The sequence below is a fragment of the Phyllobates terribilis genome, unplaced genomic scaffold (genome assembly GCF_046119375.1).
Source record: "Phyllobates terribilis strain yellow unplaced genomic scaffold, ASM4611937v1 Scaffold_3__8_contigs__length_932513732, whole genome shotgun sequence".
Taxonomy (NCBI): Eukaryota; Metazoa; Chordata; class Amphibia; order Anura; family Dendrobatidae; genus Phyllobates; species Phyllobates terribilis.
In genome coordinates this window covers 13,501,138-13,526,582 of record NW_027362763.1, presented here as the reverse complement: position 1 = coordinate 13,526,582, position 25,445 = coordinate 13,501,138, and positions in this window count along the sequence as shown.

Sequence of the window (25,445 nt, the reverse complement as noted above, 5' to 3'; positions counted from 1 at the left end):
GGAAGGCCACAGCTCAGAGAGGTGGGACTGAAAGCTGGGACTACAACCTGTGTGGGCGAAACCCGCATTGCTATGGACTGTGCTATCGTTTATCTTTTTGTTTTGTTGTTTTGCCAGTAAGGCAGTGTTTATTTTTATTGGGGTGCATAGCTTTATGCCACATAATAAAGCCTGCAGAGAAAACACGGTTCCTGAGTCTTCTTTCAGAAGCAGCCGAGTGAGGAGTCTTACCACACACCCTACACCATAATGACAGGAGTAGGACTAGTGTGACATTTCCTTCAAAAAAACTCTTTATGGTAGTGCCTACGTGGTCCTATCAGATTTGAACAATGATACGCAGTCATAAAATCATATAATCATATAATATTAAAGTTGGAAAGGACCTCCAGGGTCATCGTGTCCAACCCCCTGCTCAGTGCAGGATTCACTAACCATCTCAGGCAGACATCTGTCCAGCCTCTGTTTGAAGACTTGATTGAATTGAAGGAGAACTCACCACCTCTCGCTGAAGTCTATTCCACTCATTGATTACCCTCACTTTCAAAACGTTTTTTCTAATATCTAATCTGTATCTTCTCCCTCTCAGTTTCATTCCATTTCTTCTCGTATTTCCATGCGCAAATGAGACTAAGGATGATTCCTCTAAAATGTAAAGTGCTGCAGAATATGTTGGCGATATAGAAATAAAAATTATTATAATTATTATTATTATTATCCCTCTAGAGTGTGACATCTCTTCTAATATTTGTATACAGCTTTTAAGTATCCTCTTAGTCTTCTTTTTTGCAAGATAAACATTCCCAGATCCTCTAATCGTTCCTCGTAGGACATAGTTTGCTGTCTTCTCATCATTCTCGTTGCTCTTCTCTGAACTTGCTCTAGTTTTTCGATGTCTTTTTTAAAATGTGGTGTCCAGAACTAGACACATTATTTAAGATGAGGTCTGACCAAGGAAGAGTAGAGGGGGACAATGACTTCACGTGATCTAGACTGTATGCTTCTCTTAATACATCCCAGAATTGTATTTGCCTTTTTTGCTGCTGCATCACACTGTTGACTCATGTTCAGTCTATCATCTATTAGTATACCTAAGTCTTTTTCACACGTTCTGTTGCTTAATTCAATTCCCCCATTCTGTAGATGTAGTTTTCATTTTTCTTGCCCAGATGTAGAATCTTGCATTTATCCTTGTTAAATACCATTCTATTAGTCACTGCCCATTGTTAAAGCTTATCTAGATCCTTCTGAATGCTTTCTCTATCTTATGTAGCGTCAGCTATTGATTCATTCTGTAATGCAAATGAAATTGGACGTAACACATTGAGCCCAAGTCATCACACAGCATCTACACAAACCATCAGAAGGCGTTTGCACAACATTTGGCTACAATCCACATATCCAGCTGAAGGTGCTCTATTGACCTCACGTCTTCACTCTCAAAGGCCGTCATAGTGTAAAAGAAGATGGCAATGAAAGCTAGTATGGAGTTCTGCCCTCCTCAGAGATAAATCCCATTTTTGCTTTGAATACAGTTATAGCCGGAGATTGGTCTGAAGGCCATGTGGGTAATACCATGAAGAGGTATTTACGAGGGAATGTGAAAGTGTCCCAGGAGTCCTTTTTCAATACAATGCCAGGCTGCATGTTGCTCAAGAGCAGCCTGCATGGCGTAAACATGCTAATATGACCTGCAGCATCTCTAGACATGTCTGCCATCGAGCACATAAGGGACATCATTGGTCGTCAATTCGGCAATTGCTAAGGTAGCTGCCAGCAGTGGATCTGGATGATTTGCATGCTTAATGGCAATAGCCTCATAGACAAGGTATCAAGTGGAGGTGAGCATGCAAACTTTAGAGCCACGTTCTCGAAATTGGCAAGGGTTTCAGTGATGTGACTCCCAGCAATCAGCAAGTTATCACTTATCTTGTGGATAAGTAATAAGGTATATAATTATATATGTAACATAAGATGAAGATTAGCATTTGTGGGTACCGAACAAGTGGATACCGGGGAGTATCCAAAATATGTTTGGAAGAAGGTGTCATAATTATGGTGCATGTAGCTTTTCATCTTTACATAGACACTATACATTATTTTTTTGAAATTCGGAACTGTTTTTGGTCAACATATTGGAGCTGTTCTTTGGGCACCATTCTGTATTGCATGACTGTTGGTTCACTGCATCATAGTATATCATAAGGAAGGAGAGCTGCCAACAGAAGATACTCAGCAGAGGATCTCACAATGCAGTATCACCCTTGTGTCGTCGCCACATAATGTTGGACATTCTGAGATGTTGTGTCTGCTCGAAATTAAATAGTAAAATCCAAATACGTGCACAGTGGAGCCACGCTGATACATTGAGCATCAGGGCAGGTCTCTCTTTATTTTCAGCATTTCACTTTATTTTCAACACCTTATATAGGTGTTTAATAGGCAATGATGTAGAGATGGGTCTTAGACAAAGATATTTCTAGGGGACTTATGATCACAAAACACACATACTGGCTCAAACTCCATCTTGGAAAGCAGGAGAGAATTTCCAAAATAAAGTCAAGATAGATAAAATATAAATCTTGCTCTTACACCTGTCAGTGACGTCATAAGTAGTGATGAGCGAACGTGCTTGCCACTACTCGGTACTCGCCCGAGCTTGACAAGCTCGGCGAGTATTTCCGGGTTGCTAGGGCGGGAACTCGGGTCCCACCCTGCATGTTTGGCGCTCTTGAACATGCAACATGGTGCTCTTGAACATGCAGGGATTGCTTGCCACGCATTGTAATGTCATAGCCATGTTGGTTGTGGGCACTACAGTGATTGGCTGATCACACAGCGTCATCAGGTCTATATAAGACCTGGCGCCGCCATGCTCGTCACAGTCTACCCCGGAAACAGGCTGAGTAGGGAGAGCTGCTGCTGAGCTAGGGAGAGATTTGATTGTGTATTAGGTAGTGTAGGTATTCCTCAACATATATCTATACACTGCTCAAAAAAATAAAGGGAACACTCAAATAACACATCCTAGATCTGAATGAATGAAATCTTCTCATTGAATACTTTGTTCTGTACAAAGTTGAATGTGCTGACAACAAAATCACACAAAAATCATCCATGGAAATCACAGTTATTAACCAATGGAGGCCTGGATTTGGAGTCACCCCCAAAATTAAAGAGGAAAAACACACTACAGGCTGATCCAACTTTGATGTAATGTCCTTAATACAAGTCACAATGAGGCTGAGTATTGTGTGTGGCCTCCAAGTGCCTGTATGACCTCCCTACAACGCCTGGGCATTCTACTGATGAGGTTGCGGATGGTCTCCTGTGGGATCTCCTCCCAGACCTGGACTAATGCATCTGCCAACTCCTAGACAGTCTGTGGTGCAACGTGATGTTGGTGGATGGAGCGAGACATGATGTCCCAGATGTGCTCAATCGGATTCAGGTCTGGGGAACGGGCGGGCCAGTCCATAGCTTCAATGCCTTCATCTTGCAGGAACTGCTGACACACTCCAGCCACATGAGGTCTGGCATTGTCCTGCATTAGGAGAAACCCAGGGCCAAGCGCACCAACATATGGTCTCACAAGGGGTCTGAGGATCTCATCTTGGTACCTAATGGCAGTCAGGCTACCTCTGGAGAGCACATGGAGGGCTGTGCGGCCCTCCAAAGAAATGCCACCCCACACCATTACTGACCCACTGCCAAACCGGTCATGCTGAAGGATGTTGCAGGCAGCAAATCGCTCTCCACGGCGTCTCCAGACTCTCACGTCTATCACATGTGCTCAGTGTGAACCCGCTTTCATCTGTGAAGAGCACAGGGCGCCAGTGGCGACTTTGCCAATCCTGGTGCTCTGTGGCAAATGCCAAGCGTCCTGCAAGGTGTGGGCTGTGAGTATCTCACATATAACTGCATTCCAAAATCAGCCATTTCTGGCATCCATTTCCATTTTGTTGCAGTGTGTCGGTCAAGCTATTCATATGAGGTCTCTGTGAAGAATAGTATTGGTAAACTACAGGCCTGCAATTTAAAACCGTGGTTCTCTGTCAGACAGGGAAGTGGATGTGATGGTCATGGTGCATGCAGAGGCCGTGGCAGAGGGCAAGCTGAAATTGTGCCACAACAAACACCCACATCTTGTCGCTCGACTTTCCTGTCCCAATTTCTAGGGGACCGCAGCACACCACTATTGAACACAGACCAGTGTCAAAAGGTTGTTGGTTGGATAGCAGATAATGCTTACAGTCACTTTGCCACCACCACCACCACCCTGTCTTCCACACGGTCAAGTTGTGACGCTCGCAGCCCTCCCCTGGGAAGTGGGGGTACTCGGAGCCGGGTCAGATGTTGAGGGGATGCAGCCGTGGCCTGGACTCGTCCCGTGCCCAGGGCCGTCACATTAAAAAGGATGTAAGGGCTTTCAGGGTTGAGTGGTATTTATCGACTACGCCACCTGTGGTTTCTGGTGATGCGCCACCAGCGCCGCTAGCAGTCCCCTGAGGCTGGATGTTATGGCAGCTTGAGGTGTTATAACTCCCCACAGGAAGGAGCTGGGCCTCAGGGCAGAGGTGCGGACGGAGGGAGTAGTAGTGAGGAAGTTCTGGTGCTGTGCGGTGCGGTGTAATAATTAGTGTTGAGCCACCCCCGTAGTGTTCGAGTTCGGTTCGGTTCGTCGAACACCCGTGTGTTCGCCGAACTGTTCGTCGAACTGTTCGACGAACACCTTCGAACACCGTTAAAACCAATGGCAGGCAAACAAAAACACATAGAAACACATAGAAAACACCTTCAAAGGTGTCCAAAAGCTGACAAACTGCTCAGAAGACACAACTAACACATGGAAAAGTGACAAGTACATATAGTCATGCGAAAATAAAAGAGGTGGAGGAGTAAAAGGAGGGGGAGACACAGATATAGGCATGTCATGCCCTTCTAAAATCCAAAAAGTGAGAAGCCGACACGGCCAGTCCGCTCCTGCCCGTGCCACCTCCGTGTCGCCGGGTTTGTGCCAGAGCCGCGGTGAACCCTGATGGCCAGCCCCCCCTCTCCCAATACTGGTGCCTGTCCGCTGGTGGGTCGAGCGAGCCCCCCTGTGGTGGAGGCAGCTCTAAGCTTTTTAATTTAAATTGTCTCTCTAATTTAAATGAATACACTTTAAATCCATTTACAAGGATCTATTGGAGGGCAAGTCTCATGCCAGCAGCCGCGTAATTCCAGCTCCAGTAGCGTCCACTAAAGCTGCTGCAGTTAAAAAGCTTTTATAAGGATCGAGCTCGGCTGTCCACCGCAAGGCATCCTACTGCCAGTCCCAGCCCCTATGCCTTGGGGTGCCTCCTGATGCTCTTCACTGAGTATCCCGTGGTCCCGAAGCATTTCCTTTGAAAAAATGAAGTGTCCAAACTACAGGTGGTGTAGCTTGCTTAACAGCTGGGATAATCCGCTGACTAGCAGACCCTGCTACTAGGCACAAAGTATTTCCTGGGCTAGATGCAGTTAAAAATTTGTAATTAGATACTCTCGTTGGATGCTGAGAAAGCATTCCATAGAGTCTCCTGGCACGCCATATATGATTCTCTTAAAAAGCTTGGGGTAGGGGTCTAGGGGACCCTTTTATAGCCAAAATCATGGCCCTGTATCGCAATACGTCACCTAGGCTGAAGATAAATGGAACTGTAGCACCCTGAGGGCTCGGTTGCTACAGAGGTATTGCACCTCACCCAGAGGTGTGATATCTCACTCTCAGGTAAGGATGGAGTGTGGATCAGGACCCGACACCTGCATGCATTACACCACATTGCCGTGGGGCAGGGCGACCAATATGCCCCTGAGATGGGCACGACAGTCCCTGTCCCTGGCTGGAGTGGGGGGAGGGAACACTGAGGAAGGGGAACCCTGTAGTGCAGGAGCAGGGAGGAAGCAGTTCCTGGGTGCATTGAGAAGGGAGTATAAAAGGTGGGCACCATCTTAGTTCTGTGCAGAGAAGTCTGAGCAGAAGTGGCAGGGAGCAGGGGCTCTGCATGAGCTCTGCTCCGGAGGCGGGCCTAGTAACAGAGGCCCAGGCCTGGAAGAGGGAGAAGGAAGGAAGAGGAGCGGAGAAGGCTCCAGGAACGAGGAACGAAGGGATCTCAGGGGTGCGGACGGGCGAGTCGCCACCGCACGCCAGAATCCACCTGCGTGGAGGGGTCAGGCCAAAGGGGGAGACCGGTCCCCGAAACTAGTGGAGGCAGGAAACGACCCTCAGCTAGAAACAGGAGGCTCTGACATTTTATGTGGCGCAGCCCCTTGCTCCACCCGCTAGGAAGGCACCACATAGGGTCAGGGAAACTGGCGCCAAGTTTACCAAGAGGAGGCCCAAGGCAGCCGGACAGAAGGGTTGGTAAGAAAGGCCAGACAAAGGACACACAAAGGGGGTCCTGTGAAGCGCTCCAAAGTTATCTGGGAGTTGTCTGAGCCCCTCACCTGGTGAGCACAGTACGACGTGGGCAGCCGTTACCTGCAGACGTGGTCTGGATAATAAGAACTGTGAGTAAAGGCCCTGGACTGCATCACTGACTCCGTGTCATTACTGCTGCTGCCCTGCACCATCACCCCCATCCTCCGCATACACTGCCCTGAGGCTATACTCCTCCCGTGGGGAGTTATGCTACGCTCTGCTGCACCCACAACACCAGCCTCAGCGGTCTGCCCTGCAGCGGCGGTTCACTCTGACCGCAATCCACGGGTGGCGTAGTCGGACATTTAAACATCAAAACCACATAAATAGTTCTGCCACTGGTTTGACCGCCCTGAGCCACGGAACCGGGTCGCCGCCACGAAGACTACAACCACCATCATCCACCAAAAAGGGTCCGGCTCCGGGTGTCCCAAGGCCCAGGGGGCGCGTCAGAACATTTTCATCACCTTTCACAATCACCAATGGGACAAGGCAGGGATGTCCTCTGTCCCCTCTCTTATACATCCTAGTGACGGAGCACCTGCTCTCATCAATTCGCCATAACCCCAACATTAGGTGGATTGAGGTGGGAGGCACCGAGTACAAGTGCTCTCTATTTGCTGATGATGTCCTAGTATATATCACTCAATCACATATATCCATCCATGCTGTTATGGCTGAAATAGATCACTTTGTTACATGGTCAAATTTTAAAATCAATGCAGCGAAGTCTGAGGCCCTCGATGTCTCCCTCCCCAAATCCATATAGGATTCCATCCAGTCCAACTTTCCCTTTGCCTGGCCCTCACAGGGTATCAAATACTTAGGAATTCCTATTCATAGAGACCTCTCCCATCTATGTTATCTTAATTTTGGGCCCTTTATTGAACAACTCCATACAGACCACGGTTGGCAAGTTAGAACTGTAAGATTCACTACGTGAACCACTGGTGTTTTGTGGAAAAGCACATGTACACTGTGTTCCAAATTATTATGCAAAAAGTGTTTAGGAGTGATAAGGGAAGAATTTGTTTGTTTGTCAGTTAAACTCATTGATGGTGATGTGTGTCAGGGCTCTTTATATCACTGTAAGCAATTGCAGACACCTGTGCTAATTAGTTTGGCAGGTGTGTCCAATGAAAGGCAAGACTACTTAAGAAGGCTCTCTCACATTATTAAGCAGCCTACATTTTCTGCCAAAATGGGAAAGAAAAAGGATGTGTCGGCTGCTGAGAAGCAACAAATTGTGGAGTGTTTAGGTCAAGGCATGACTACAATCAACATTGTGCGATGATCAGGATGAAGTGTCTTGGCAATCAAGAAGTATGTAGCTGATTCACAGTACACACGTGTGCGTGCTGATAAGGGCAAATTGAGGACTCTTTCCTACAGGCAATTACGTCAGGTTGAAAGAGCAGCGGCAAAAAAGCCTTGTCATAGCAGCAGACAAGTTTTTGAAGCTGCTTGTGCCTCCAACGTCCCCCGAACAACAAGATGCAGGGTCCTTCAGAGGTTTGCAGCTGTGCATACGCCATCCTGTCAACCTCCTCTATCCACTTCACACAAGCAGAAACGGCTCCAGTGGGCCAAACATTACATGAAGACTGATTTCAAAACTGTTTTGTTCACGGATGAGTGCCGTGCAGCGCTCGATGGTCCAGATGGATGGAGTGGAGGATGGCTGGTTGATGGACACCCCACGCAAACACGGCTACAGCACCAACAAGGAGGAGGTGGAGTAATGTTTTGGGCTGGAATCATGGGGAGAGAGATTGTCGGCCCCTTTAGGATCCCTGAAGGCGCTAAAGATGAACTCCATAATGTATGTGGATTTTCTCAAACAGCACTTCCTGCCATGGTTCAAGAAGAAGAACCGTGTATTTCACAGCAAGATCATTTTTCTGCATGATAATGCACCATCTCATGCTGCACATAAAACATCTGCATCTCTGGCTGATATGGGCATAAAAGGGGACAAACTTATGGTGTGACCCCCATGCTCCCCTGACCTCTACCCCATTCAGAACCTTTGGAGCATCATTAAAAGGAGTGTCTATGATGGCGGGAGGCAGTTCACATCTAAGCAACAGCTCTGGGAGGGTATTCTGTCCTCATGCAAAACAATTGAAGCAGAAACCATCCAAAACCTGACAAATTCAATGGACGAGAGAGTTCAGAAGCTCCTTTCGAACAAGGGGTCCTATGTGAAAATGTAACATCACCTAGAATAAAGTTTTGAGTTGAAAACTGTTTGATTTCAGTTTCTAACAACCTGCTAATGCTTATAATTTCAAAAATGACCATTTTTTTGGTCTTTATTAAAATGAAAAGGTTGATCGAAAAGTTTGGGGGATCTAAGAGTGTGGCAACCCAGTAGTCATGATTACTTCGAATTCTGACAATATGAGGGTCATGCTGCAGGTAGTGCAGCAAGAAGGCACTTATGTGTCTTGCGCATCTCGGAGCCCCAAAATTATTTTCCGGGCTAGATGCAGCTAAAAATTATTTTTAATTTTAAATCTGGTGGAGCTTATTATAGATGGCCTAATAGGATCAGTGCTGCACACTGCTACAAAGCCCAAATTATTTTCCAGTCAAGATACAGATAAACATGATTAGTAATTTGAAAGCTTAAAACGGTTGGTAGGGTGATTTTAAACAATCATCAAGCTTTTACTCTCCCCAGGATGACACAGGGGTAGAAAATTTGTTTCGGATCCATGATTTGTTCATCTTTATGAACGTGAGTCTGTCTACATTATCAGTGGAGAGCCGCGTGCGCTTATCTGTCAGCACACCACCAGCAGCGCTGAACACACGTTCAGACAGAACGCTGGCTGCGGGGCAATGCAAGATTTCCAAGGCGTAAGTGGCGAGCTCCGGCCATTTATCCAGATTGGAAGCCCAAAAAGAGCAAGGGTCCAGTGACACAGTCATGGCTTCAATGTTTACTTGGAGATACTCCTGTACCATCGTCTCTAGGCGTTGAATATGTGTCAGACTTCTTGTCTCCTGTGGCCTTGCAAAGGATGGGCTAAAAAAGTGGTGAAATGATTCCGCAAAATTGATGTTACCAGCAGATACTGTGGTTCTGTTACGGTTTGAGTGCTGAACACTTGACGGTCCCACGGTTGGCAAGTTGGAACTGTGAGATTCACTACGTGCACCACTGGTATTTTGTGGAAAAGCACATGTAAGATTCTGCAACAGTCTCTGCTGATACTCCTGCATGCGTGCATCCCTTTCTATGGCAGGAATAATTTCTGCAAATTTACTTTTGTACCGGGGATCTAACAGTGTGGCAACCCAGTAGTCAGGATTATTTCTAATTCTCACAATTCGAGGGTCATGTTGCAGGTAGTGCAGCAAGAAGGCACTCATGTGTGTTGCGCATCCAGGAGCACCAAGTCCCTGTTGTGTTGGTGGCGAGGTAACAATCATGCTTCCTTCCTCTGTCCTCTCCCCCCAACCTCGCACAACAGAAATGTGATCAAGGTCTCCCTCATCTGATGAGTCTTCCATCAGTTCGTCCTCCACTTCTTCCTGGGCTCCTGCACCTTCCTCACTAGTTTGGCTGCTACCATGCGCCCTGGTAAAACCATCTCCCCCACCCTCACATGCCTGCCGCCTTGGTGCTGCCGACCGTCTGGACCTTGCAGATGTTAGCCCTTCCGCATACAACTCCTCCTCCTCTACTTCCTCCACCTCCTCTTGTGCCACCACCTGACTCCGAATTCTGTTTAACATGTGCTCCAGCATGTAAATCACCGGAATAGTCATGCTGATAATGGCATCGTCAGCACTAAACATCTTCGTCGCCATTTCAAAACTGTGCAGAAGGGTGCATAGGTCCCTGATCTGAGACCACTCCTCCAGCGTGATTTGCCCCACCTCTGAATCTCGTTGGCCCAGGCTATACATCAGAACGTATTGCACCAGGGCTTGTCGGTGCTGCCACAGTCGCTGCAACATGTGCAGAGTTGAATTCCACCGGGTAGGCACATCGCATTTTAGCCGGTGAAGTGGCAGGCCCAACGACTTCTGTAGAGATGTAAGTCGCTGAGCTGCGGGATGCGAACGGCGGAAGTGAGCACACAGCGACCGTGCCCTCTGCAGAAGGCCATCTAGTCTGGGATAGTATGCTAAAAATTGCTGGACAACCAGGTTCAACACGTGAGCCATACAAGGCACGTGTGTGACATTGCCCCGGCGAAGGGCCGCACCCAGGTTTGCAGCATTGTCGCACACGGCCTTCCCTGGTTTCAGGTCCAGTGGAGACAACCATTCATGAAATTGGTTCTCCAGAGCTGACCACAACTCCTCAGCTGTGTGACTCACATTTCCCAGACATTTCAATGTAAAAACCTCCTGATGACGTTGAGCCCTACTGCCAGCATAGTAAGGAGGTGTGCAGGATCCCTTCTGCGCAGTTAGAAAGCTTGTGGCATGACCAGACAGGCTTTGGGTGCAGGTGGAAGACCGAGAGGAGGTTGAGGAGGCAGAAGCAGTGGAGGAACTTTGACATAAAGAGGATTGACGCACAACTCGTGGGGACGGCAAGACTTGGACAGCAGCCCCTTGTCCTGCTGTCACCATAGTTACCCAGTGCCCAGTCAGCGACATGTAACGCCCCTGTCCATGCCTACTCGTCCAAGTGTCTGTGGTGAAATGCACCCTGTCACACACAGAGTTTCTCAAAGAAGCGGTGATGTTGTGTGCGACATGCTGGTGGAGCGCAGGCACACCTTTCTTTGAGAAGTAGTGCCGACTGGGCATCTGGTACTGGGGCACTGCGACGGACATAAGGTCTCGAAAATCCTCTGTGTCCACCAGGCGGAAAGGCAGCATTTCTGTAGCCAAGAGCTTGCAGATGGTGAAATTCAACCTCATAGCTTTCTCATGGCTAGGAGGAAATGGTCTTTTACTTGTCCACATCTGAGGGACCGAGGGCTGGCTATTGTGCTTAGACGGGGTTGATAAGGGTGTCCCCGGCAAACTGCCGGTCTGTGAGGAAGATGCAGGCAGACATGTTAGGTTGCCTTGATCCAAAGGTGGTGCTATCGATGTCGGACAGCGCTCAACACCAGCTGCTGTTACCACCTCCAAAGAAAATGATGACCTGCCAATCACGCTGGCTGTTGCGGGTAAAGAGGTGGCAGGTCTGCGCCCCAAAACAGGTGTGACTGCTGTCCCCCCAGTCACAGAGGATGAAGAGGCCGCGGATGCACAAGATATGGCAGACGGTGGTTGGCCCGGCCGGCTAGGCCGCATTGTAGCACACTGAGCTTCCCACTGCAACTTATGCTTCATGTCCATGTGCCGGTTCATGCATGAAGTACTCAAACTATGTATTTTTTGGCCTCTACTTAGCTTTTGCTGACAAATGTTACAGATAACACGAGTTGGGTCATCTTTATCGATCTGAAAAAATGCCCAGGCTATGCAAGGCTTAGCACCCATGCAACCTGAAGAGCCACCACGACTTGTGGTGAGAGGCAGAGTTGTGTTTGAGGATGCAGTTGTTGACGTGCTTCCAGTACTACGTCTCTGTCCAGGAAGGCGCAACCTGACCTCGTCGTCACTAGCATCTTCCTCCACCTCCTCTGCTGACCTCATCTCTTGGCTGACTGTGGGTTGACAGTAAGTGGGATCTCCAACCTCATCATCATCACCCTGTGTGTTATCACACCCGTCGTCCTGAGAGCCAACCTGTTCCTGCCCTGACAAAAAACTAAAGTTGTCGCTCCAATCAGGTATTTGAGTCTTATCATCGTCTTCCTCATTGTCTCCACCAACAGGAGTTACAGTTTGGGAATGAGGGTCTACATTATGGTCAGAACCTTCTGCGTCTGGTCCTGGATCCGACTCATAATGATTCTGGGCATCAGTGCAGATCATTTCCTCGTCTGGATTCACAGAAGCGCTGGAGTCGACCTCTGATTCCCAGGCTATAGTATGAGTAAACAGCTCTGCAGACTCAACCATCTGTTCTACCTCATACTCAGACGGGCAGCTGGAGATTTGGGAGCTGTGAGGAAGCAAGTGCGATTGGGGTGACACCTCTGAGGACTGGAGTATTTGTGATGTTGAAGTTGATGTGGAGGAGAGCCCACTTAAAGGAGCACTTGATATCCGTTGAAGCACCTGCTGTTTTTGTGCCTCATCTGGAATTTGTAGCGATTGGCGTGGCCGTAAGAAAGGGATCTTATCACATTGTCCGCTAAAAGAAGTAGACATTTTAGTTTGGCTGGAAAATGGTCTTTCTTCTGCAGATGTTACTGTTGCTTTAACACCTACCCCACGGACACAACCTTTTTTCCCCTTCCCAACACGCCTATTCCCCTTTCCACCAGCAGCAGGCCTTTTTCCACTCATTTTGGTGGTTAACTAATTCACAACTCTGGAGTTGTTTGCACAAAAAAACAATGGATGGTAACCGAGCAGAGCTGAGTGGCCAAACTGTGGTATTAGGCCAAAACTATTGGCTGGGTTAGATGCAGAAAAAAATATATTCAGTTTGCAACCTGATGGAGGTCAGTATAGATGGATTAATAGAACAAGACCCACACACAGCTAGAAGCCCAATATTTTTTCAGAGGTAGATGCAGAAAAAATTATATTCAGTTTGCAACCTGATGGAGGTCAGTATAGATGGATTAATAGAACAAGACCCACACACAGCTAGAAGCCCAATATTTTTTCAGAGGTAGATGCAGAAAAAATTATATTCAGTTTGCAACCTGATGGAGGTCAGTATAGATGGACTAATACAACAAGTCCCACACACAGCTAGAAGCCCAAATATTTTTTCAGAGGTAGATGCAGAAAAAAATATATTCAGTTTGCAACCTGATGGAGGTCAGTATAGATGGACTAATACAACAAGTCCCACACACAGCTAGAAGCCCAAATATTTTTTCAGAGGTACTGTAGATGCAGATAAAAATTAGTTTTAATTTGCAACCTGATGGAGGTTAGTATAGATGGACTAATAGAATGATGCTATGCCCAAAAGATTTTACTTCACTAGGTGCAGTAAAAAAATTGGTATTCTATACACAGGTGGTATATCTTGCAACACAGATAGGCTACTCCACTGACTAACACACTCTGCAATAGGCCAAAAAGGATTAGCTTTGCTAGATTCAGCCAAATGCTGTGAAAAAAACTTGCACAGCACTGGCACAGACCTGCCTGGCAAAAACTGATAGGAACTGATGTAACCTAGTCCTGAAAAGGACTCCAATTACAATTAGTCTTTACTCCCACAACCTATCTATTTAAGAGCACAGACCTCCCTGATAAAAGTCGTAGGAAATGCTGTAACCTAGTCCTTAAAAGGACTGCAATCACAACTATTCCCTACTCCCAAGCTATCTGTAGATTTGTGCGAAAATTGGCTTGAAATTAACAAGGTATAGCGCACACAGCAACAGCGGTGCCGTCTAACACGCAGCTGCAGCAGTGAGAAAATGGTGGCGACGGGGAAAATGGCTTGGTCTTATAGGGCAAGGACATGTGACATACACTACCAATGACACATGCCCTTGCTTGTGTGAAAAAAAGCACTTCGCTCCGTGTGTGCGCTGCTGATAGGCTGACAGATTGCACCTCCCCACTGCAAATGCGGGAAAGAGAAAAAAAAATGGAGATCTTCATTGTTCCTGCAGAGATCCATCCCCTGCCCCTCCCCCCACCCCGCTGTACACTCAAACTGCGTATTAACATTAATTTTCATCATTACTGAGAAAAAATCCAGTTATGATTTTGGTGCACGAACAGTTATCGAACATAACCTCGAACAGCCGAATTTTTATCAAATTGTTCGTGTTCGCCGAACGGCTCGAACACCGCCCAAAACAGCTCGAATTTGAGATTGGCGAACAGTTCGAGTAGAACAACGCTCATCTCTAGTAATAATAAGAGTCCGGAGGCCTTAGGGATAGTCTTCCAGGTCTTTACTCACGGTTTTAGTAAGCAGCGGCAAGGCTTCTCCCTGCTCCTCAAGGCGCTCTGCTGCCACCAGAGACGAGGGCTCAGCGCACCCAGGATATTCAGGCACTTCGATCAGGACCCTCTGAGTGTTCCTAAACTGTCCCTTTTGACCTCTCCTGTCCGTGTACGTGCAAAGGCTGGGTCTCCCTCAGGACTATGCACAGATATAGGGTAAGGCGGCAATTCCGTTCCGCCTGTCACCCGACGGGATCCACTGTAGCCTACCGGGCTTCTCTGACAGAGAAGTGGCAAAGTCAGATGTCGGGGGCCGGTACCCCTCTTGCAGCAGGATTCCCTCTGGCTAGGCCAGAATGGAGAGTACAGGTGGCGTACGCCGCTCCGTCCGTGCTCCCTGGGATCCTTTTGCTTGTGGAGCTGTTTCTATAGCTCCCGACCTTCTTAAGCAAGGGAACTTGACCGGGGTAGAGGCACTGTTAACTCATACCCGCTCCTCGTGTCAAGGTCAGAGCACGAGGACCGTGCATCTTCAACATGCTGCAGGCTCCAACACATGGCCGCTGCCAGCTGTCAAGATTACACTCCAAGAACTAAGAATCAAGAACCTCGTGCTCAAGATGGCTGGCTATTATATATGAAACTATGTGTGCCAACTAAAAGTGTGTTCTACACCCTCCACCCACTACATGGTTCCCCTAACTTTTGGTTCCCCCACTCGTGATCCTGCTGAGGCAGCACTATGGTGCATACTTGCCTCCCATAGGTCAGGAGTGTGTAGTGTTGAATGTAGATTCAGGGTCCTGACCAGTGCACCTTCCTTACCTGGGTGAGGAGACACTACACCTGCTTACAGGCTGCAGTATCCCCCCTTGTGGCGACCGAACCCTCAGGGGCGCCACATTCCCCCCTGGTAAAACACAGCACGTCCGCGGGCTGCATAGAGAGCAAAGCATGGTACAGGCTTTTTGTAGTTTTTGTAACAACATTATAACAATCTTCCCTTTATGGGAGGTACTTTTCTTAAACGTTACAAACTGTAAATATAAAGTGCAAAAGTACAAAAGTATAAAAGTATAAAATATGAGACAAGGGACATTCAGCATGACGGCAGACGGGTCAGTTCAGTAGCAAGAGGGACCTGTCCTAGACCCTCAACGTAGGCCCTGGGGTGGCTGCAGGGCATGAAGATCCTGAACTGGACCTCCAAGTGAGCCACTCCAGACAGGTTTTGCTTCTGAGGTCTGAGGTAGAAGATAAGGCATGGTTTTTCATAAAACCAATAAGAAGCACCTAAATAGATGCATAACTTATTTACAAGGAAAGTCTGCCGCCTGCCAGTGTCCGCAGGGACGAGTGTCTCTAGAAAAGGGAGTAAACAAAGTAAACAATCAACCTTTTTAAACTTTAACAGCAGCCGGGGGCTGCTCAGTCCATGTGTTCCCGCCGGTGAAAGGGTTCATTCCTCCCGACAGAGGCTAGCCGGTCCTCCACAGATGAGTGCGCGGGGGCATCGCTCCTGGACACTTTATGGATATCCAGGGTGTACCAGCCTCGCTCTCCATTGTGGCGGGTGTACGTGACCATTTCGCCCAGGGCGAGATTCCGGCCAGGGTGTCCCATTTTGAGCTGAGGCTCGACGTCACGACGATTGAAGAAGACGTCCTGCTCCAGCCCGGGACTCCTGATGAAGCCCCATCCCGCCTCACGGTGGAAGCGGACCACCTGCCCCTCTTCACGGGGGCTTGGGTGGGACGCCTCCCTCTGGCGGGCTTTGGACTTAGCAGCTTTGGCCCGCACTTGAAGCTGCTCGCAACGAACCCCCCTCTGTTGCTGCTCCCAGTCCAGCTGGAGAATTTGTTGGAGGCAGTATTTGCTCCTCCTCTGAGCTTCAGCTCGGGTCTCCCGGGGGAAGCCCATTAGGTTGCCCCCCTGCTTGTCCCAGGCCCACTCTTCTGCCACCGGGCAGGTAACCATGGGGGTCGGAAGCAGCGTTAGGGGGCGCTGCAGCAGGCCCGAGTGCATGGACTATTCCGGGTTGGGGCCCGTGGATTCCCATGCAGATCCGGGTTCCTCTGGAATGCGAGGTGAGAGACCACGGAAGTCTCCGGGCATGGCGGCGGGTTGGAGCTCTGCGGAGAAGGCTTCCTCCCAGGATACCGCGCCTGGGAGTTGACACTCGGACCACAGGTCCAGGAGGGGCACGGCTTGCTCGACGGCCGGGATAAGGATCTCTGACTGACCCGGCTCTGGACCACAGGCGCCCTCCAGGGCCTCTTCCTCCTGGGTCGCCGCTCCTCCGGTAAGGGCCTCACTCTTCCGCTGCGGCTCCTCCTGATGCCGCATAGCCGCCTCCATGCACCTCCGGGCCAGGTTTCCCGGTCCGGAGCTGGGAATTATGGGAACTCCGGGGTGTAGTAGACTGGCTCTGTCTCCACCGGCGTCCATGGCTGCTCTCGATGGTGGCAAAGCTGGGACTGTAATGGCTGCACCTCTTCATCCCCTCCTCCTTTTGGGGCGGCTCCAAGGCTGCAGGCCAACTGGCACTCCCTCGGACGTCCTCTCCGGGCTGATGAACACTACCCCGTGGACTGTCTCTAATGGAAGGGGCGGTCTGCTCTTTTGGTGCCATTGGGGAGCCAGGCCCACGACGGGAGGTGCTAAGACGCTGTCCTTTCTGCACATTATGGCGTCCGTTCTTCTTGGGCGGGCACCATTTTAAGTGAAAAACGACAGTCTGTGGAAAAAGGCATGCAGCACCCGGTAGCAAAGGGCGATCTTCTTCCGTTGCTGCGGGCACGCAATCCTGCCGACTATGCCAGTGATGTGATGCTCGCAGCCCTGCCCTGGGAAGATGGGGGTACTCGGAGCCGGGTCAGATGTTGAGGGGATGCAGCCATGGCCTGGACCCGTCCCGTGCCCAGGGCCGTCACATTAAAAAGGATGTAAGGGCTTTCAGGGTTGAGTGGTATTTATCGACTACGCCACCTGTGGTTTCTGGTGATGCGCCACCAGCGCCGCTAGCAGTCCCCTGAGGCTGGATGTTATGGCAACTTGAGGTGTTATAACTCCCCACAGGCGGAGCTGGGCCTCAGGGCAGAGGTGCGGACGGAGGGAGTAGTAGTGAGGAAGTTCTGGTGCTGTGCGGTGCGGTGTAATAATAAGAGTCCGGAGGCCTTAGGGATAGTCTTCCAGGTCTTTACTCACGGTTTTAGTAAGCAGCGGCAAGGCTTCTCCCTGCTCCTCACGGCGCTCTGCGGCCACCAGTGACGAGGGCTCAGCGCACCCAGGATATTCAAGCACTTCGATCAGGACCCTCTGAGTGTTCCTAAACCGTCCCTTTTGACCTCTCCTGTCCGTGTACGTGCAAAGGCTGGGTCTCCCTCTGGACTATGCACAGATATAGGGTAAGGCGGCAATTCCGTTCCGCCCGTCACCCGACGGGATCCACTGTAGCCTACCGGGCTTCTCTGACAGAGACGTGAAGTGGCAAAGTCAGATGTCGGGGGCCGGTACCCCTCTTGCAGCAGGAGTCCCTTTGGCTAGGCCAGAATGGAGAGTACAGGTGGCGTACGCCGCTCCGTCCGTGCTCCCTGGGATCCTTTTGCTTGTGGAGCTGTTTCTATAGCTCCCGACCTTCTTAAGCAAGGGAACTTGACCGGGGTAGAGACACTGTTAACTCATACCCGCTCCTCGTGTCAAGGTCAGAGCACGAGGACCGTGCATCTTCAACATGCTGCAGGCTCCAACACATGGCCACTGCCAGCTGTCAAGATTACACTCCAAAAACTAAGAATCAAGAACCTCATGCTCCAGATGGCTGGCTATTATATATGAAACTCTGTGTGCCAACTAAAAGTGTGTTCTACACCCTCCACCCACTACATGGTTCCCCCAACTTTTGGTTCCCCCACTCGTGATCCTACTGAGGCAGCACTTTGGTGCATACTTGCCTCCCATAGGTCAGGAGTGTGTAGTGTTGAATGTAGATTCAGGGTCCTGACCAGTGCACCTTCCTTACCTGGGTGAGGAGACACTACACCTGCTGACAGGCTACAGTATCCCCCCTTGAGGCGACCGAACCCTCAGGGGCGCCACAAAGTCTCAGTAGCAGTAGTCTAGACCGCATATTCCTCACCCTGATCTTCCTTCCTCCCACCATGCCGAGTGCCCAGAGTCAACGGATCCCACACTTGGACACTCAGAAGAGCTGTTCACTTTTCCATTTGTAGATTCGGGCCTCTCACCCAGCCAGCTTCAAGCGAGTCAAGGGGAGAACACGTGTAGCGATGCCCAGATATTTGAGCAGCCACGGTGACATGAAGGCAACAGTGGGAAAGTGCAATTACTGTCGCAAGAGGTGGATTATGATGATTAGACACAATTGCCAGAAAGTCAGAAGGAGGACCAGAGTGCGGAAGTGGAAGACGAGGTGTTGGATGATATAGTAACTGACCCAACCTGGCAGGGGGACATGCAGAGCGAGGACAGCATCACTCTGGAGGAGAGAGGCGTAGCACCACAAGAGGCAGGAAGAAGCAGTGTGGTAGCAGCAGACACAAGGCTGGAAAGAGTTTCCCGTAACGCCAACACGACGGAAGTTGCCAGTACAACTGTTATGTCTTCCCGAGTCTGGTTGTTTTTTAAAGACTCTGCAGATAACCCCAAAAAGGCCATTTACCCCACCTGCCAGACCAGCATCAGCAAGGGTAGCAAAACTAGCAGCCTGACAACCACCAGCATGATCAGGCAAATGGCAGCAAAGCACCCGACTAAGTGGGCCGAACCCCAGGGTCCAGAAACAGTGTCTGCGGGTGACACCACTGCTTCTTCAGCTCTTGTGCGTGCAAGCCAATCCCCTGTACATGGCGCATGTGAAGATGACCCCCCCTGCACATGTGATTGCACTCTCTCAATTAGCACCATCAGCAAGCACGTCCAGATCCTTGTCCCAGCGCAGCATTCATTTGTCCCTATCCCAGTCCTTGGAAAGCAAGCGCAAATACGCAACCAACACCCCACAGTCCACACTACTGAATTCACACATTTCGCCAATGCTTGTGCTGGAAATGTTGCCTTTTAGGCTCGTGGAGATGGAAGCTTTCCGCAACCTGATGGCGGCGGCCGTCCCTCGGTGCTCGGTCTCCAGCCACCACTATTTCTCCCAGTGTGCCGTCCCCGCATTACACAAGCACGTGTCCCACAACATTAGCCGTGCCCTCAACAGTGCAGTTACTGGGAAAGACCACCTCACCACGGACACATGGACAAGTGCTTGTGGGCAGGGATGGTAAATCTCGCTGACAGCACACTGGGTTAATATAGTGGAAGCCGGGACTCCGTCGGACCCTGGGACGGAACACGTCCTCCCAATGCCAAGGATTGCGGGGTCTGGGTCAATCAGGGATGCCCCCACATTCTACAGCTCCTGCACCTCCTCCTCCACTTCAGCCACCATCTCCGAAATGACCATATCAGTCACAAGCTGGAAGCACTGCAGCACTGCCCCGGCCAAACGGCAGCAGGCTGTGCTGAAGCTAATATGCTTAGGTGACAAATCACACGATGCTGGAGAGTTGTGGACAGCTCTGAAAGGGAAGGCAGATCTGTGGCTGACACCGCTGACCCTACAGTCAGGCATGGTCGTGTGTGACAATGGCAGGACCGTTGTGGCAGCTCTGAAATGAGGTGAACTCACACACTTACCTTGCCTGGCCCATGTGCTTAACCTCATGGGTCAGCGGTTTCTCAAAACCTACCCGGAGCTGCCGGTTCTGCTTGTCAAAGTATGTCACGTGTGTGCCCATTTTAGGAAGTCAGCTACAGCTTCTGCCACCCTTGCCGTGCTTCAGCAGCATTTGCAGCTGCCAGCTCACCGACTGGTGTGCGATTTCCCCACACATTGGAACTCTACATTGCAGATGTTGGGAAGGATGTGTGAGCAAAAGAGGGCAGTTGCTGACTACCAGCATCTTTTAAACACCTAGACAAAATATCACATGAGGGGCCTAATAAATAGAGACAACCAGCAGACACACAGCCCCCCTAAAAAATAACTTTTATTAATAATCTCTAAAAAGGACCTAAAAGTCCATAGACAAACAACAATAATACTCTAAATGATAGGACATATAGAATCAGGTAATACACCGACCGGGAGGGAATACAAATTAAAGCTGTCCCTGTTATGTCCCTAAATCCTGTCCCTACCTGACAGCGGAGGTTGGCACCCTAATTTGTACTTCGTGGCGCCCCCGCTCAACGTCGGTATCCCTAATGTCCCTACAAGGACCCTTGTCTTAAATTAAACAAAACCACAATAGTGAGAAAGGGTAGAAAAAGTGAACGTATAAGTACAGAAGCCGATAATAAGTCAATGATTATAGATGGCCAAATTCATTTGGTCGGGTAAACATAAATGCTCTAGGGTAGAGGAGCACAGTGCTTGTTTTTCCATAGCCAAATCAAATCAAATAGCAGCCAGAGCAGTCAAATATGAACACATGCTCCACTTTGATAATCCAGCTATATACCTCAAAAGGGGCTCCAAAAACAGAATCCCACCCAGATAAATGTCTCCCCATACATCAAATGGGATTTAAGCATTGGTATTTGAAAAAGCATAATATCTATATCAGAGTATCAGGTCCAAACTCTATCTGTCATAGATGTACATAATAGTAGACAGAAAGAAAGACACTTATCATTATTAGTCCCTATACCTTTTCAAATAACTAGAAAATAGTAATCAGAATATAAATATCCATTAGAAAGTAAACAATAGCACTTAGCCTTGATGGTCCCTAGTCCCAACAGTCAAAAAATAGATTATCGAAAGAGAGACACTCATCATTGTTAGTCCCTATTCAAAAGACTAGAAAATGGCAATCAGAATATACATTTTCATTAGTAAATAAACAGTAACACTAAACCTTAATGGTCCCCAATTCCAGCAGTCAGAAAGTAGATATCATTAATAAGTAAAAAAATGACACTTATCCTTAGTAGTCCCAACGCGTTTCCCCCTAGTTTCCACCAGGGTTCATCAGGGGATCTGGGGAGGACTTCAATCCCTCACCCCAGATTGCCAGACAATGCTGCATGTGCTGCAAAGTTATTTTTTAGGGGGGCTGGTTGACTACCAGCATCAACAAGGCCGCAGGCATTCAGGTCAGACTCCACACATAAGACCTCAGGAGTGGACATGGATGTCAGACATCTGTACCATCCCCCAAAACTTTGAGGACTCCACTAAGATGGTGAGCAGCAATGACGCCATAATTAGCGTCACCATCCCGCTCCTCTGTCTCCTGAAATGCTCTCTGCTCACAATTAAAGAGGATGCATTGCAGGCGGAGCATGATGAGATGGACCAGGGAACAATACAAGGTGATTTCACATAGCCCAGCCTCATCTTATCCCAACATGGATTGGGTGACAATGAGGAAGAGGAGGAAGAAAAAGAGCTAGTTTCGTGCGCTATAGACGGTACTACCTGCACAACTGTCATACCGTCTGTTGAGCGTGGATGGCCTGAGGACAGGGAGGAGGAAGAGGATGAGGAGGAGAGCATGGTCAGCGGTCCTCTTGGTGAGGACACGGATGTATTGCCTGTTAGCAGTCTGCCACACATGGCTGAGTTTATGTTACGCAGCCTTTCCTATGACTCTTGTGTTGCCAAATTTTGGGTGACAGTCATTACTGGTTGGTGACACTTCTAGACCCATGCTACAAGGAGAACTTTCTGTCTTTTATTCCCGTGCCAGACAAGCCTAATAAAATGGAGCAGTACGAGAAGGCCCTTGTTGCAGAATTATTAAAAAAATTCCCATCTGAAAATGCTGGCTGCTGAGGTCACAGTTCATTGGACAGCCAAGGAGTACAGGCAAGAGAGACACAACTCCAATCCAGCAGAGGCAGGGGAACACTGTCAAAGTTCTATGACAGTTTTCTCAGACCCTCCCATCGCACAGGCCCTGAGGCGCGGGGTACTCTCACAAAGAGGGAAAAGTTTCGGAAGATGCTGAGGGAGCACCTTGCCGACCGTACCAACGTCCTCCGTGATTCCTCTGTGCCTTATAATTATTGGGTAACCAAGCTGGACACATGGCATGAACTGGCTCTCTACACCTTGGAGGTCCTGGCCTGCCCTGCCGCTAGCATTTTGTCAGAGCGGGTTTTTAGTGCCGCTGGTGGAATTATAACTGATAAGCGCATCCGCCTGTCAACTGAAAATGCTGACAGCATGACTCTTATAAAAATGAACAAGGGCTGGATTGGGCCAGACTTCTCAACACCACCGAATGATAGCAGCGTAACATAAACTCAAATACAGTGTCTTTTTTTTGGGAGCTCTAACTCTATTCCCATACACCTCTGTCTTAACACCCAGACATAGGTATACGCTTCTGGATTTTGTCTATTTTCTCTTGTCCTCCTCCTTCTCCTAATCCTTATGACCCACCACCATATCACCATCTTATTTGAAGTTCCTCCAAATTTTTGGCAGAAGTTGCATTCGCTGCATAGGCAATCAGTATGGGAGACTCACTTCCTAATAATGGGCATATTGTTTTCAGGAGGCCCTCTGACCTCTATGTCTCTTGCAAGGTACATTGGAGTGCCTCCAAATTTTTGGCAGCCGTTGCATTCACTACATAGGCAAACAGTATGGGAGACACACTTCCAAATAATGGGCACATTGTTTTCAGGAGGCCCTCCGACCTCTACGTCTCTTGCAAAGGACATTGGAGTGCCTCCAAATTTTTGGCAGCCGTTGCATTCACTGCATAGTCAAACAGTATGGAAGACCCACTTCCTAATAATGGGCACATTGTTTTCGAGAGGCTGACCGACCTCTACGTCTCTTGCAAGGGACATTGGAGTGCCTCCAAATTTTTGGCAGCCGTTGCATTCACTGCATAGTCAAACAGTATGGAAGACCCACTTCCTAATAATGGGCACATTGTTTTCGAGAGGCTGACCGACCTCTACGTCTCTTGCAAGGGACATTGGAGTGCCTCCAAATTTTTGGCAGCCGTTGCAGTCATTACATACGCAAGAACAGTATGGGAGACCCACTCCTTTCTAATGGGAACATGTCATTACTGAGGCCCACCTGTATGTGTCTTTAAATTGTTATTGGGGTTTTTCCTAAATTTTGTCACCCGCTGGACTCACTATACCCTATAACTGTATAGCAGACCCTCTCCTTTCTAATGGGAACATTTTTTTTTTACTGAGACCCTCCTCTAAGTCTCTTCAAAGGGGCATTGGGGTGCGTCCAAATTGTTGGCAGCCCTTGCAGTCACTGCATACACAATATACAGTATAGGAGACCCAATCTTTAGTAATGGGAACAACAAAGCATAGCTGACTGCTGGCCCTTTAAGAATAGTAAGGGCTGCCTGATGGCCCTATAAAAATAGGCTTTGTGACTTTCAGAGTCCCTCCTTGATAAATGAAACAGGATGTGTCTGATGATATCTCACACACCACATGGCCAGATAAGGTTGTAATATGTTAAAATGACATTTACTAGTGAATGTATTTTTCACTGTTAAAAGCAATGCAAAAGTGCAAAAACGCATCAAAAATGCTATGTGTGAACATAGCCCAAGGTGTGGTGTGCATTTTTGTTCTTGTATATTTATTTTGCCTTATATACAAGTCATTACACTGGAAAGGATGTTCCTTAAGATTTTTCCCATGAAAATCCATTTTGGTTTCGTTTTTGTATGTTTTATTGTGAGTCCGAAAAAGTGGCGTAATACTCTGACAACGTTGTTGACAGCAGTGACCTGGGAGTCAGAAATGTTTCCAGGGGTCTTCCCCATGCTGTTCTCATTTCTTTTGAGTACTGTTCCCATCGATTTGGCCAATTTTTAGGCCCTCTGCAGACCGCCTGGGGGGTGAGGCGCCGGAAAAATGCTTGAGTTTCCCATAGACTTACATTGGGTTCATTACTTGGTCCAAGCACCCGAGTATTCCAATTTTCTCGTCCCGATGCAACGAGCACCTGAGCATTTTAATTCTCGCTCATCACTAGTCATTAGTAATACATAACTTGGCAGATAAGGGTGATACTAGTTGTATTTTTGCATTTTTCCTAGGTTTGCCACGATAGACTGACCAGTTTCATGCCTCCCACACTGTTATGTGTTAATATGGAAATATTCGTTTCTAGCCACACTACCAAAAATTTATGTAGACAGATGCAGTTTTTCTTTCCAAAGAGCCACACGAACACATAAGGCAACTCTGGAAGGACCAATGCACAAAAGAGTTTACCTGTGCGAGTATCAGCTATTGGGACTGAGCCTGCTCAGGAAGTGGAGTGCTATCAGGCAAAGTCCACCCAAACTACACCAAGATGGCTTTCTCAGGTTTAGGTTCTATAAAAGTACAAAAAAAGAAAAAATATAAGGCTTAGCTCTCATCCCCGACTGTCCAAAATGGTAGCTGCAATGGCATACGCAACAATGTAGAAAGTCTGAATCACATCTTCTCTGTCCTACTGACGTCATCTGGGCTGGTTCAAATCATGGAAGAAGAGCAGGGCTAGCGTGATGTATTCTTCCCATGGACCTCTCCATGCCATTGTGGTGGTTATTTTTGAAAGGAAGAGACGCCGCCAAAGAGTGACGAAAGGGAGGCAGTGTAATGTAAATGAAAGTAAGAGGTCCGCTATGTAGTCTTATTAAATTGAAATTATGTGATGATTCGTCATGGGAGCTGTCCCAATATTCAGGGTTCTCTCTATTCATTATTATAAGAGCTTTGAAAGTTACGGAGAGAGTGCCATTGTCAATAATTATTGGAGCTCCTGTAGAAGTAAATGAAGGAACCTGCACATGTGCATCCAGCTCTTCTCTGTCAACAGCTACATTGATGTCTCATTCTTGAGACAGATGCCTGTTCCTCTGCTATCATATATTATCTACCATAAATATGAAAGATAGAAACACCCCTTTAATGGTGCAATAAAACTCCTGAGTCTACATACCCGCCAATGTTGTAAATAGGCCTTTGAATTTTTGGATTTGCCGGTGGC